The sequence below is a fragment of the Dermochelys coriacea genome, chromosome 1, assembly GCF_009764565.3.
Source record: "Dermochelys coriacea isolate rDerCor1 chromosome 1, rDerCor1.pri.v4, whole genome shotgun sequence".
NCBI lineage: Eukaryota > Metazoa > Chordata > Testudines > Dermochelyidae > Dermochelys > Dermochelys coriacea.
In genome coordinates, this window is record NC_050068.2 from 154,640,429 (window position 1) to 154,652,695 (window position 12,267).

Genomic DNA, 12,267 nt, shown 5'->3' on the forward strand with positions numbered 1-12,267 from the left:
ATCCATATCCAAATTAGATCCCGGAGGTCTATAACACACCCCAAGCACTATCGTAGGAGAGGCTTTACTAGTTTTCTTCCCCAATGTAATTTTTGCCCAGACGGACTCTGTCTTATCCATTGCATCGCTTCTTATTTCTTTACATTCTACCTCATCATTGATATACTATGCTACTCCACCACCTTTACCTTTGTTTCTGTCTTTCCTAAACAGCACATACCCTTCAATACCTGTAGTCCAGTCATTACTACTATTCCACCATGTTTCTGTTATCCCTATAATATCTGGTTTCACTTCCTGCACTAGTAGCTCTAGTTCCTCCATTTTGTTACCTAGGCTCCTCGCATTGGTGTATAAACATCTTAATTTTTGCTGTTTGGCCTCGCTCACATTTTGTACCCTATTAGGCACAGTCATTCTACAGCCAGTATAACCTCTTAGACTAATATCCACACCGCCCTTGCTCCTTATATACATTCTCCTACCCACGGCTGTATCCTTTCTTACTTGGTCTTCTTCCCTCTCAATGCTAAAATCTGGCGTGGAGATTTCCTGGACATCTCCCAACCATCTCCCTCTAATTCCTAGTTTAAAGCTCTCTTTATCAGTTGTGCCAGCCTTGATCCTAGAAGTCTATTTCCTTCCCTACTCAGATGAAGTCCATCCCGAGAGATCTGTCCTCTGTCCGTGAATGCCTCCCAGTGGCCATACATCCCAAAGCCCTCCTTATAGCACCACTGCCTAAGCCATCTGTTGACAGTCATAATCTTGTCAGACCTTTGTTGCCCTTCTCTAAGAACAGGAAGGATCTCACTAAAGATCACCTGAGCCTCAATTTCCTTAAGCGTCTTCCCCAGCCTAGCATAGTCTCCCTTAATACTTTCCAGAGAGAATCTAGCTGTATCATTTGTTCCCACATGAAGGATAATTAGGGGATTCTTTCCCACTCCCTTTAGGATTCTTTTCAACCTCAGGTTTACATCCCGTATCTTAGCACCCGGAAGACAGCACATCCTTCTATTCTCTGGATCAGCTCTAGTTACAGGCCTGTCTATTCTTCTCAATAAAGAGACCCCGATCACATAGACCTGCCTTTTCCTGGTGACAGTGCTATTCTCCAGTCTCTCCCCTGTTCCCTCTGGCTGCAAGTTCTTTCCATTCCTGTTTTCCCTTATAATCCTCTTCAACCCATCCTGTATCCTCCTGGGGCTCACATTTGGTGTAGTCTCCCTTGACTCTTCCCCTTTTCCTATAGGACTAGCCTCTCTTCTCTTCTTCCTTACCCTTCCACCTTCAACAAGTACCTGCTGAGCCCCTTCTTCATTTTCCAACTCTGCAAACCTATTCCTAAGCTCTATTTCTCCTTCACTAGCCCGTCTTTTCCTCTGCCTGGTTCTTTGAGTCACATGTTTCCACTGACCACTTTCCTCACTCAGTCTCCCCTCAAAATTCCCCAGCCCTGCTTCCATCTGTGAGTCTGAGCTTTTCCCTTCAGATACCTCATGTCTTCGCTCCATCATCTGCTCAAACCCCTTCCTAAACTCAACCAGACTTTCCACCTGCATCTCCAAACCTCGGATCTTTTCCTCCATCAGCTCTATCAGACGGCATTTCATGCAGAAAAAACTCTTACTGGTTCCCCCCTCCAGGATCATGTACATACCACAGCTTCCACATCCAGTCATCCTCATTGTGTCTTCCACTACAGGAGTCACTCCCACAGCTGCCTCCGTATCCGTCATAGCCTTCCCACCTACGTCCTGTTCATCTGGGAAACACAAGCCACACCAAAAGACCACCTCCCCCAGCAAAAACAAACCCCAAACAAGCACCACAATCCAAACTCCCCTTTCAAACTCCCCTGTTTAGAGCTCTGTTTGCTGGCTCCTGTGCCACTGCAGCTCTCTGTGCCGCTGGCTGGCTGGCTGGCTGCCTTTATAGGACCCCTAGTCAGAAGCCCCACCCCCTAAGCAGGGCTCAGCTGCTCTCCCAGCACAAAACCCCTACACACACACACACACACACACACACTAAAAATACAAAACCAAGTACAACTACCTTCTCCTCCAACAGAACTCCCCCTCAAACTCCCCTGTTTACAGCTCTGTTTGCTAGCTCCTGTGCCGCTGCAGCTGTCTGAGGGGGCTCCAGGCTGGGGGGTGGGGCTGAGGGATTTGGAGTGCGGGAGGAGGCTGCGAGTTGAGGCAGGTGGGTTGGGTGCAGAAGGGGATATGGGCTCTGGGCTGGGGCCAGGGTTGAGGGATTTGGGGTGCAGGAGGGGGTTCCAGGTTTGGGGGGAACTCAGGGCTGGGGCAAGGGGTTGAGGTGCGGGCTTAGCTCGGTCGGCTCCTGGTCGGCGGTGCTGCGCATCTAAGGCAGGCTCCCTGCCTGTCCTGGCTCCGCACTGCGCCCTGGAAGCAAGTGGCAGGTCTGGCTCCTAGGCAGGGGGTAAAGGGAGGGGCAGGAGGCTCTGCGCCCTGCTCTCTCCCACAGTCACCGCCCTCCAACCCCCAGCTCCCATTGGCCGCGGTTCTCAGCCCATGGGAGCATAGAGCTGGTGCTCAGAGTGAGGACAGCGTGTGGAGCCCCATGCCCAACCCTCCCCACCACCTAGGAGCCAGATCTGCTGGCCGCTTTGGGGGTGCAGCACAGTGCCCCGACAGGTGGGGACTAGCCTGCTTTAGCCCTGCAGCACCGCCAACTGGACTTTTTATGGCCCCGGCATTCTGGTCGAAAACTGGACATCAGGCAACCCTAGATTCCAGCCTGATACTACCTCTGATCTCCAGTCTCCAATCCTGGCCTGACTTTGATCCCAACTCTTGCTTATTGAGCCCAGCTCTAGCGATTTCTCTGACCCCGGCTCACTGTCTATGGTGCCTAATGTGTGGACTGCCTATGCCCCGGTCCCTTTGTTTTTTCACTGGTTGTGCATTAATCTGTACTTCTGATGCTCACTGTTAAGAGGGTGGTTTGTTTTCTGGCTGCAAATAATGAAAGTAAACGCATGCAATCTAAAATGGAATCAAATAGGAGTACCATGAGTCCACAAATCCAATTTGGATTTAATATTATTGCCTAATCCTGTACACTGAACTCCCCATTAGCAGGTTGTGGTATTATTTTCATGCCCAAAAGTTAAAAGTAAAACCTCAAAAAAATTAGACACATAAAACCCAGGTTGGATTTTATTTCAGGCTCAGAACTGATTGTAAAAGAGTAGCTCCCTTTTATAGCAGCTATAGTTTTTTTGGTGTGTGTGTGTGGGGGGGGGAATCTATAATTCTGTAGCTTTAACTTGGATGGTTAGACACTATCCAGAATGTGCCAGCTGCTTCACAGAATAGTGGGGAACGGGGGTGGGGGGAACAAAAAAAAACAAGGACATGGTCCTTGCTCCAAAGATCTTATGCTCTAATTGCAGCCATATAGTAAGTGAGAGTACAATGGTTTTAGATCTAGTTGTTACTCGGTTTTGGTCTGTGCACATCTTAATAGTTCAATTATATTTGGATAAGGATAACTCCATTCTTGTGGGTGACAGAAGTGGGGTTTTAGAAGAGATTTGAATGAGGAGATGGTGTGGGCTTGACAAACAAAGATTGAGGATAATTGATGCTTAGAGCATAAGTGCAGGAACTAGGCGTGTTGGGGGGGGCTGCTGTACCCCCTGGCTTGAAGTGGTTTCCATCATATACAGGGTTTACAGTTTGGTTCAATGGCTCTCAGCGCCCCCACTACACAAATTGTTCCAGCACCCCTGGCTCACAGGGCAGTATGGAAAAAGAGAGGAAGAAGGAACAAGCTGTGAGTAAGAGGGGTTAAGACTTGCATCATTGTAGTTGAGGGAACACACAGGAGACAAGTTTTGAGACATAGGCCAGGACAGAGCTGCAAAGGGCCTTTAATGCTAGAACAAGAAGTTTTAACTGAATATGGAGAGCAACGTGGCACCAGTGAAGAGAGATTGAAGGGAAGATATGGTCCAGCAACATGTAGAAGAGATAAGTATGACACAATCATTTTGGAAATTGGGGAGGGGGGGGAGGGGAAAGTATTGTATTTACTTATGTTCATTTTCAATCCTCATCTTTGTTTTGCATTGATGGGAAACAACAGCAAATCTTAGCAAGATACTTCAGATACGTCAGAAGTGGCAGCAACAGTAATGGAACATGAAGAATGAAATCTTGCACTATTGAAGTAAATGACAAAACTCCCACTAACCAGCAGGGCCTAGATTTCATTCTAAAACTTCATAAATATTATGGCAGATAAAAGAACCTATGCATCATAATCATTCTGGGACTGCTATTTACACATTGTTATGCAAAATATAGTCCTGGAGTGTTAAAATTCTACTTTTCCAGCAGGAATCTTGTTTTTAGGAATGGAATGCTTTTCAGTGAAATTCACCTTGCAGAACAGGTGACATTTTAAGGCTCCCCCAGGGAGGTAAGGATTAAAGGTTTTACCATATACATAACATGTTGGAGAAAATCCTTTAGATTATTAGCATCATCTAAGGTCATGAGAATTAACACAGATCATTGCTTACTACTAGAGTGAGTGGCACTATAAGAAAAAACAACTCAATCAGATTAGATTTTGTAATATAGCTAGCCAGCCAACAATGGCGTTTCGTCCGCTCACAAAATCAGTTACACATTTCAGAATTGCCACACTAGAAAAATATGCTATCGATTTGCCCATTGGCTAGATACTACAGCCCAGGCACTAGCAGTGCAATCTTCCTTATTCTGCCCCACTAACATGCCTCACTCATGATTTAGAGGATCCATACTACACTCCTGAACCATCCAATTAATCCTAGGCTGTGTCTTCACTTACGGCAGTGTGCAGAGGACATGCCTGGCACTCTCCCTAGCAGGGCATAAAGATGGCAAGGTGCTGTGTAGGCAATTGGAATACAGACCCACCAGAGCTATAGGGTATGTACCCTACATGGCTCTACATGCCCAAGCAGTGCCTCCCCCATGGCTACACTGCTATTTTTAGCAGCATAGTGCCCCCCTAACTCTAACCCTCCCCCTGCCAGAGCCTTTGTCCAGTTACACCAGAAGGAGGACAGGAGACATGGGAAGCAGTTTAAATTAGGCTGAAATTTTATTCCTAAGGGTTTGTCTACACTGCTGCTTCAGTCGATGTGAGTTAAGTTGCTCAGGGGTGTGAAAAAGCCACCTTCCGAGTGATGCAAGTTACATTGACCTAAGTGCTGTCCACACCAGCGCTAAGTCTGCGGGAGATGCTTTTCTGCCAACATAGCTTCTGCCTCTCATTGAGATGGAGTCATTATGCCGACAGGAGAGCGCTCTCCCGTCGGCATAGAGCATCTTCACCAGATGCGCTATAGCTGCATCAGTGCAGCTAGGTCGATGTACGGTCGTGAAGACTAGCCCATAGTGTCAGGGTGTACCCAGCAGATAAAAGAACAGTGCATGTAATTCCAAAATCATTTACATATACCTGAGGGGGGGTGCTGTCAGCCCTCCCCCTTACCCATCCTGGTCCCCAGCCAACCTGCTGCTGGGACCTCACCACCCTCCTCAATTGAATGACGTTTAAGGGGGGGGCTATAAAGGAGGGGGGTTGCTCCATTTACCAGTTATAGGAGCCCCAATCTCAGTTTCCACTCCTTTAAGGAATACCTAAGTTAAATCCTTTACCAATCCATTTTAATCTGATCACCACATCCCTTCCCTATGGAGAACCTGCACTGGACCTCTGCCCCACACTTACATCCTGAGTTGAGATATCATACCCTAATCCCGGTTCATGTTTGCCCCAACTAAGCCCCCAACCTGCTGTGGCAAAGCTGAAAAAAACCTCACCTCACCTTGGCCAATCTGGCAATGAGGGAAAAAATTCCATCCCAGTACCCTGAGAAAGGAGTGACTAGTGTAATGACTGCAGCGGATCATGACAAAGCCTGTATTGCGCCACTTCCATGGGTGACAGGGTGGGAGCAGCACCAGCTGCTCCAGGTGAGAGGGCTTTTCCTGTACCAGTGTGGACCTAAGTGGATCCCTTCTCTTCCAGTCACCCAAGGTGGGAGAGGGTCAGGTCAGCATCCCCACACTGACCTGCTCTGAATTTCCCACAGCAAGTCACTCTCTGGCTATCTAGCCCCAAAAGTGGCCACACACCTTTTCCTATGCACCCCAGTATGGACACAGCCCGCTTTTTACTGAGGTGAGTAGCTTCATGCACCCCACATGCCTCTGCCAGGGTAGGCAGGGCCCTATTTTCAGAAATCTTATTAAAAACAAACAAGAGGCATTTACAGAATAAAACAAGCCTCTATTCCTCCCTCTGGCATTATCATAGGGCTAGACTGAGCTGTACAACTTAGCTCTGATTACGGGGCTGTGCTGCCCTAGGAGGGAACTGAAAAGCCACAGTTCATTCCCTGGTCCCCTCATGCTGCAGAAGGGAAGTAAGTTATAACACTCCCCTTTTGTGTCTGCATATCTCCACTGGCTGGTGCACTGGGGATGGAGCCATCCCTCCTTATCTTGTTGCTCATAAGTAGGTTTTCCATAGTCATACAGGGAGTACAGGTGGCCCTTTCTCTCCCTCATGCCTCAGCATGGCCATGTAAGACAAGGGCACAATCTAACCCTTAATATGGGCCTCAAGCAAGAAAGTTTTTACTTCAGCAGTGTGTAATTATTGCTGTTGCCCAGTGCCAGAGTACACCAAGCCCTCAGGGTGCCAGTAGTGTGCCAGGTGTACTGCAGTTTGGAAGTAAGTACTGTCAGAGCTTCAACAGCTAGGCCTTGTAGGCATTAGCCCTGGTGGGTCCTGATAACCACTCAGGCACATGATTAACGGAAAGGGTATATTACCAGGGCTGGCAAGAAAGGGAAAGGCTGCAGATACTCTAGGCACAGTGGCTTAACAGTTACAGTTCAAAGTAAGAAATAGCAGTAAATTTTTGAGTCACTGGGACAGTCCAACCAAGAGCCAGGGTTCTTCAGGTCTAGTGTTTGGGGTGCTCTCCTTGGTCTAGTCTCTATTCAAAGCAAATAAGAATTTGTGAATTTCCAAGCCAGGCTCATTTAGAGTCTCTCATTGGGGTCCCTCTGCACTGGCTCCCTGCCCAGCTGCGGCTGCTCCCCCATAAGTCCCACACAGACCTGCACCCAGCTGTAATGTGGGGCACTCACAGCCTGTTCCACAGACAGCTCTGTTTAGAGTTCCTGCAGCTTCCCTCCAACTTCCAGCTTGCCATGCAGCTGCTACTACCCAAACAGAGCCTGGTTACTTCCTGATTCAAGACCTTACCCTTTACCTGACTAGGGAAAAGAGATGTGCAATGGGGAAGAGGCTGATGGGATTTGTAGTTCCTGGCTTAGTAGAGACATCACAAATGAATGGCATTGTTAGATGTACGGTTTCAGAGTAGCAGCTGTGTTAGTCTGTATTTGCAAAAAGAAAAGGAGTACTTGTGGCACCTTAAAGACTAACAAATTTATTTGAGCATAAGCTTTCGTGAGCTACAGCTCACTTCATCGGATTCATTCATTTTTTGTGAGCTGTAGCTCACAAAAGCTTATGCTCAAATAAATTTGTTAGTCTCTGAGGTGCCACAAGTACTCCTTTTCTTATTGTTAGATGTACTGGTTGGTTTGTTCTGTGTCAATTGTTCGCAACACTTGTTCATTTTAATAATGGGCACAATACAAATAAATACATGAACAATTACAATTGAAAGTGAACAACAGGGACCACTTTACAGATTTTACACTTATGGATTCATTTTTTGTTATTCTGGTAAGTTTCCATGTCAACTGTGTGACTAGTTGATGACTCTTCTGTGGTGAGCTATGCAATCATTAGGCAGTAAAATAGCAGAAGTGGAGCTGAGTTAAATGATCATTTGACATTATTTATCTAGACCAGAGGCTTTAATTACTGTATCATAATCTGCTACAGCTTTGTGATTGACACTTGATTGTCACAAACGTAGTCCCCGTATGGATGGGTTAGAGGAGGCTGGAGGCAGTATTTCTATGATCCTGAGGATTGTCAGAGAGTTTAGTTAAGTCTCACTGTGATCAAAGGCCTGATCCATAGTCCAGTTTTTCAAATGGAAAGATAGACTTTCACTTCAGTGAGCTTTGGATCAGGTCCTAACTGAAGATCTACAGGCCTAGGACATTCTAAAAGATGACACTATGCGATTGTCAAGGTAATCCATGAGGATGCAGCTCTGACATTCTCAAGGTTAGTTTAAGCAAATCTAGATCACACTGTGTTGGGGGGGGGCGATTTGCAACAAAACACTATTTGACTGGGTTCCTAAGCTACAAGACCCAGGGACCAGTATGTGACCTTGTTGCCACCCTCCCACTGTCCCAAACTATGCCATGCCAGCTGGTGGGGACAGGGAATTCTGCTCAGGTGGGGTTGGGGAGAATAATACATCCATGTATTTCTGAAGGGCTCTCAGGAAGAATGGATAGATATTTCCTATTAAACATAAGAGGGAAGAAACATGCAGCATTCCCCAGGCAGGCCCTGGGGGTTAGGGTTATCACTCCTAGAATTTTCAATAACCATAAGCAGTTTATACTTCATACTACAGTGCCACACAGTGTGGATAGTAAACATCACACTAGCCTTTTAGCCTGCTTTCGGTGGAGTGAGGCTCCCAATGTGCATAGGGCCTCCTGCACCCACAGGTTTGGTAGAATTGTCTGAATCAGCCTTAGGGATTGGATACTGTGGAGTTCACAGTGAAGTTACCATATAACTCTGAAAACCGACTTTGTCAAAACAGCACCCTCTTAGCCAGTGGAACTGCTCCCTGGGTGTATTCAGAATCACTCCAGCTGATTTTGCAAACTAAAAAGTTTTTACTGTGTTTTAATGCTGTTTGCACTGCAGAGAGAATAGAACTCTGGAAAACTGAGCTGATTCTATTCAGGCTCACATCAACAAAAACATTAACTAAGATCTAACTGCAGAAGCCAGAGAGAACCCAACTTGACATTCAGGGCCATGTATGTTCACTTCTGTATTAGTCCAATTTTCTTCCTTGATTTCAGTTGAGAGAGACTGGCATGAAACTGGAGTAACACAATGATGAAACAGGTCCTCAGACTCTAAAGTGAGTTTGCAGGGATGGCAGTTAGGGAGATCTCTTTTTACTTGTGTACTGAGTAAATCTGGTATGGAAGTCACTGAGACAGTTAGTATGAAACCCCATGATGTCATTTTTCAGAGTTATATCACTTGTCAATGTCATTTTTCACTTTAAGCTCACAAGGGGAGGTCAGGTGATGAGAGGGTAATGCTGAAAGAAGCTGCATTTGCCTGCAGCTTGAAGAGGTCATGGTAGAGCTAAGTTTTGGGACCATGTGCCTTTGGAGGACCTGATCCTCAACTCCCATTAAAACCAACAGCTCTTCATTATTGATAACACTTCAAATACTGAAATTTGGAAATCTGACTTGATATTATCATAAGGAGATATATAGATGGCACCATACATTTACTTGCTGCTTTAGAGAACACAAGATATAAGATCTTTAGGACAAGGAATGTATTCTAATTGATGTAGTAGCACCACAACTGGCACCTGATTTATTGAATAAAACCCCATCATACAACGGACCCGCACCTACCTTAATATGAGGAGTATGTCCCCTAACCTCACTGTGCAGTACTGAGTTAGTATTAGGTTTCAGAGTAGCAGCCGTGTTAGTTTGCATCTGCAAAAAGAAAAAGAAAAGTTAGTATTAGATATTCAGTACCGAGTTAAAGAAAAAAGAATCACCTATCAAATTGCTACTACCTCTGTTTTCCTTTTAAATCTTCTTTTAATCCAGCTGCTGACTAGACTTTACCCAATTTAACTTGAGAGATCTGATGAGATCACATCCCCAAGCTTCCAGCCAACTGGAAATGAGATTTTAATCCACACTGTGAACTGTCAGAAGTGGTGAATTAACTCACTGTGCCACCTAATTGCCTACATCCATCAATTAGAATTGTCTTTCTTTTGAGTAAAGTGGTTTCTGAGGAAAGCAATCCTATTACTAAGTGTCATATATGTGACACCCAGATTCCACAGTGCTGGGAACGGTGGAGGATCTTGAACAAAATAGATTATGGATGAGCTGTAACTCTAACAGAATAGATTTTGGATTTGAGAGAAAACAAAGGGAAATGTTAGATTGACGTTGGATTTACTTAAAAAAAAACCAGAAGCCTTTTCTTGTTTGGTTCCAAAAAATTGTGAAAGAACCAACTACAATTTTCTCTTCCACAGTACTCATGAATCAAGGAGATGTATATAAAAGTGAATCAAAACATTAGAATTATTTCCAAGGAAAGATGTTTGTGGTTTTACTACATCTGCCAGAAACCAGAGAACAATTTCCTCCTGATTTCTTCTGTGTGCTTATCCATGAATGGCAAAATATTTTGTCTTTTCTAAGAAGCACAGTAGGGCCCTCCCTATCCCAATATGTCCCTCTCCCCAGTACCAACCCCTCCTGCCTTTTCCTAGGGAAGAAGAACATCCAGCTCTGATGCTGGTGCAGACACTGCCTTTAGGAGAGAAAATAATGCTGTCCACGTTAAGTGCTTGATTGTTTCTGAATTGCTGGAACATACTACTACTTGGGTTCCTGTGCAGATCCATTAAAATTAGAATTATTTCTTTTAAGAGGGAGATAATTAGAGCTGAAATTAAAGCCCTAAACTTAACTTTCTTTAAGAAAGGAAACTCTGTTTTTTATTACTATTTTTAAATTTGCCCAGTGGGAGCAAGCTTATTCTGTTGAACATGCTAGTGCCAGTGCTACTTGCTGCTGGGCAGAGGAGCAGCCTACCTTTTTGCATCGAACCGCTTGATTTAAATTGATCAAACTGCTCAAGTCTGGCAGTGCCCTTTCATTCATCTGCTGAACTTCTCCTGAAAGAAGATTTAGAATGATTTTACTTTGCAGCACCAAGGCCTCCTCAGACTAGTCTTCAAGCAGCCAAATTATAGGACATGACTTACTCATCATAATTGGCTTATTAATTCAGCAGAACAGACAGTATAGTTTTTCAACTCCTATACAGGCATCTGCCACCTCCATCCCCTTTTCTTGATTAAAAAAAAAAGAGTTAAGACTGCCTGTAGAAAGGGCAGGGGGGAAGGAGAGGAATGCCAAATTTCAAATCGCACAAAAACAGACACCCTTGTCCCGCTCCTGTCCTGAGGCCCCACCCACTCCATCCCCCCTCCCTCCATCACTCACTCTCCCCCACCTCACTCACTTTCACTGGGCTGAGACAGGGGGTTGGGATGCAGGAGGCAGTGAGGGCTCCAGCTGGGGGTGTGGACTCTGGGTCGGGGTCAGGGGTACAGGAGGGGGCTCTGGGCTGGGGCTGAGGGGTTTGGAGTATGGGAGGGCCTCCAGGCTGGTGCCAGGGATGCGGAGTTTGGGTTGCAGGAGGGGGCTCAGGTTGCAGGCTCCAGGCAGCCTTTACCTTTATTGAAAACCAGACGCATGGCAGCCTGGAGGGAGGGGGAGAGAGTGAGAACTAATTAAGACTTTGAAGTACAGAGTCATCTGGTACCTTCATAGATTACCTGACATTTATGGGAGGTAAAGTAGCTAGCCCCCTCTGAAGGGACTGTTGCGTAACAAAGTCACCCAAAATGACTCAGCCAATCCTCCCTTTCTCCTCTGTCTTCATCCCATGCCCCAGAGAATAGACCAGGACAGTGGTTCTCAACCAGGGGTATGGGTACCCCTGGAGGTACACAGAGGTCGTCCAGGGGATACATCAACTCAGCTAGATATTTGCCTAGTTTTACAACAGACTGCATAAAAAGCACTGGTGAAGTCAGTCCAAACTAAAATTTCATACAACTAAATGTTTATACTGTGCTATATACGATACACTAAAATGTAAGTACAATATTTTTATTCAGTTTGATTTATTTTATAATTATATGGTAAAAAAGGAGAAAGTAAGCAATTTTTCAGTCAGAGCATGCTGTGACACTTTTGTGTTTTTATGTCTGATTTTAAAAGCAGGTAATTTTTAAGTGAGGTGAAACTTGGGGTACGCAAAACAAATCTAACTCCTGAAAGGGGTACAGCAGTCCGGAAAGGTTGAGAGCCACTGGACCAGGAATGCAGTAATTTTCCTCTGGGTACTTAAAGACTGCATTGTCATCATTTTGTTATCTTTTCCTTGTGGTTACTCCCAGCATGATGTTTAAAACTGGTGGCAATG

General features: G+C 45.4%; 1 long non-coding RNA gene across 1 annotated transcript; it reads right to left on the reverse strand.

The window, feature by feature from the left end:
• Nucleotides 1-299: 299 nt before the first annotated feature.
• LOC122457716 lies at nt 300-12,003 on the reverse strand. The gene is made up of 3 exons (XR_006277389.1): nt 11,749-12,003; nt 2,026-2,030; nt 300-311 (listed from the first exon to the last, which is right to left on the reverse strand). It is a non-coding gene; the product is annotated as an uncharacterized LOC122457716 (long non-coding RNA).
• Between the last annotated feature and the right edge of the window lie 264 nt (nt 12,004-12,267).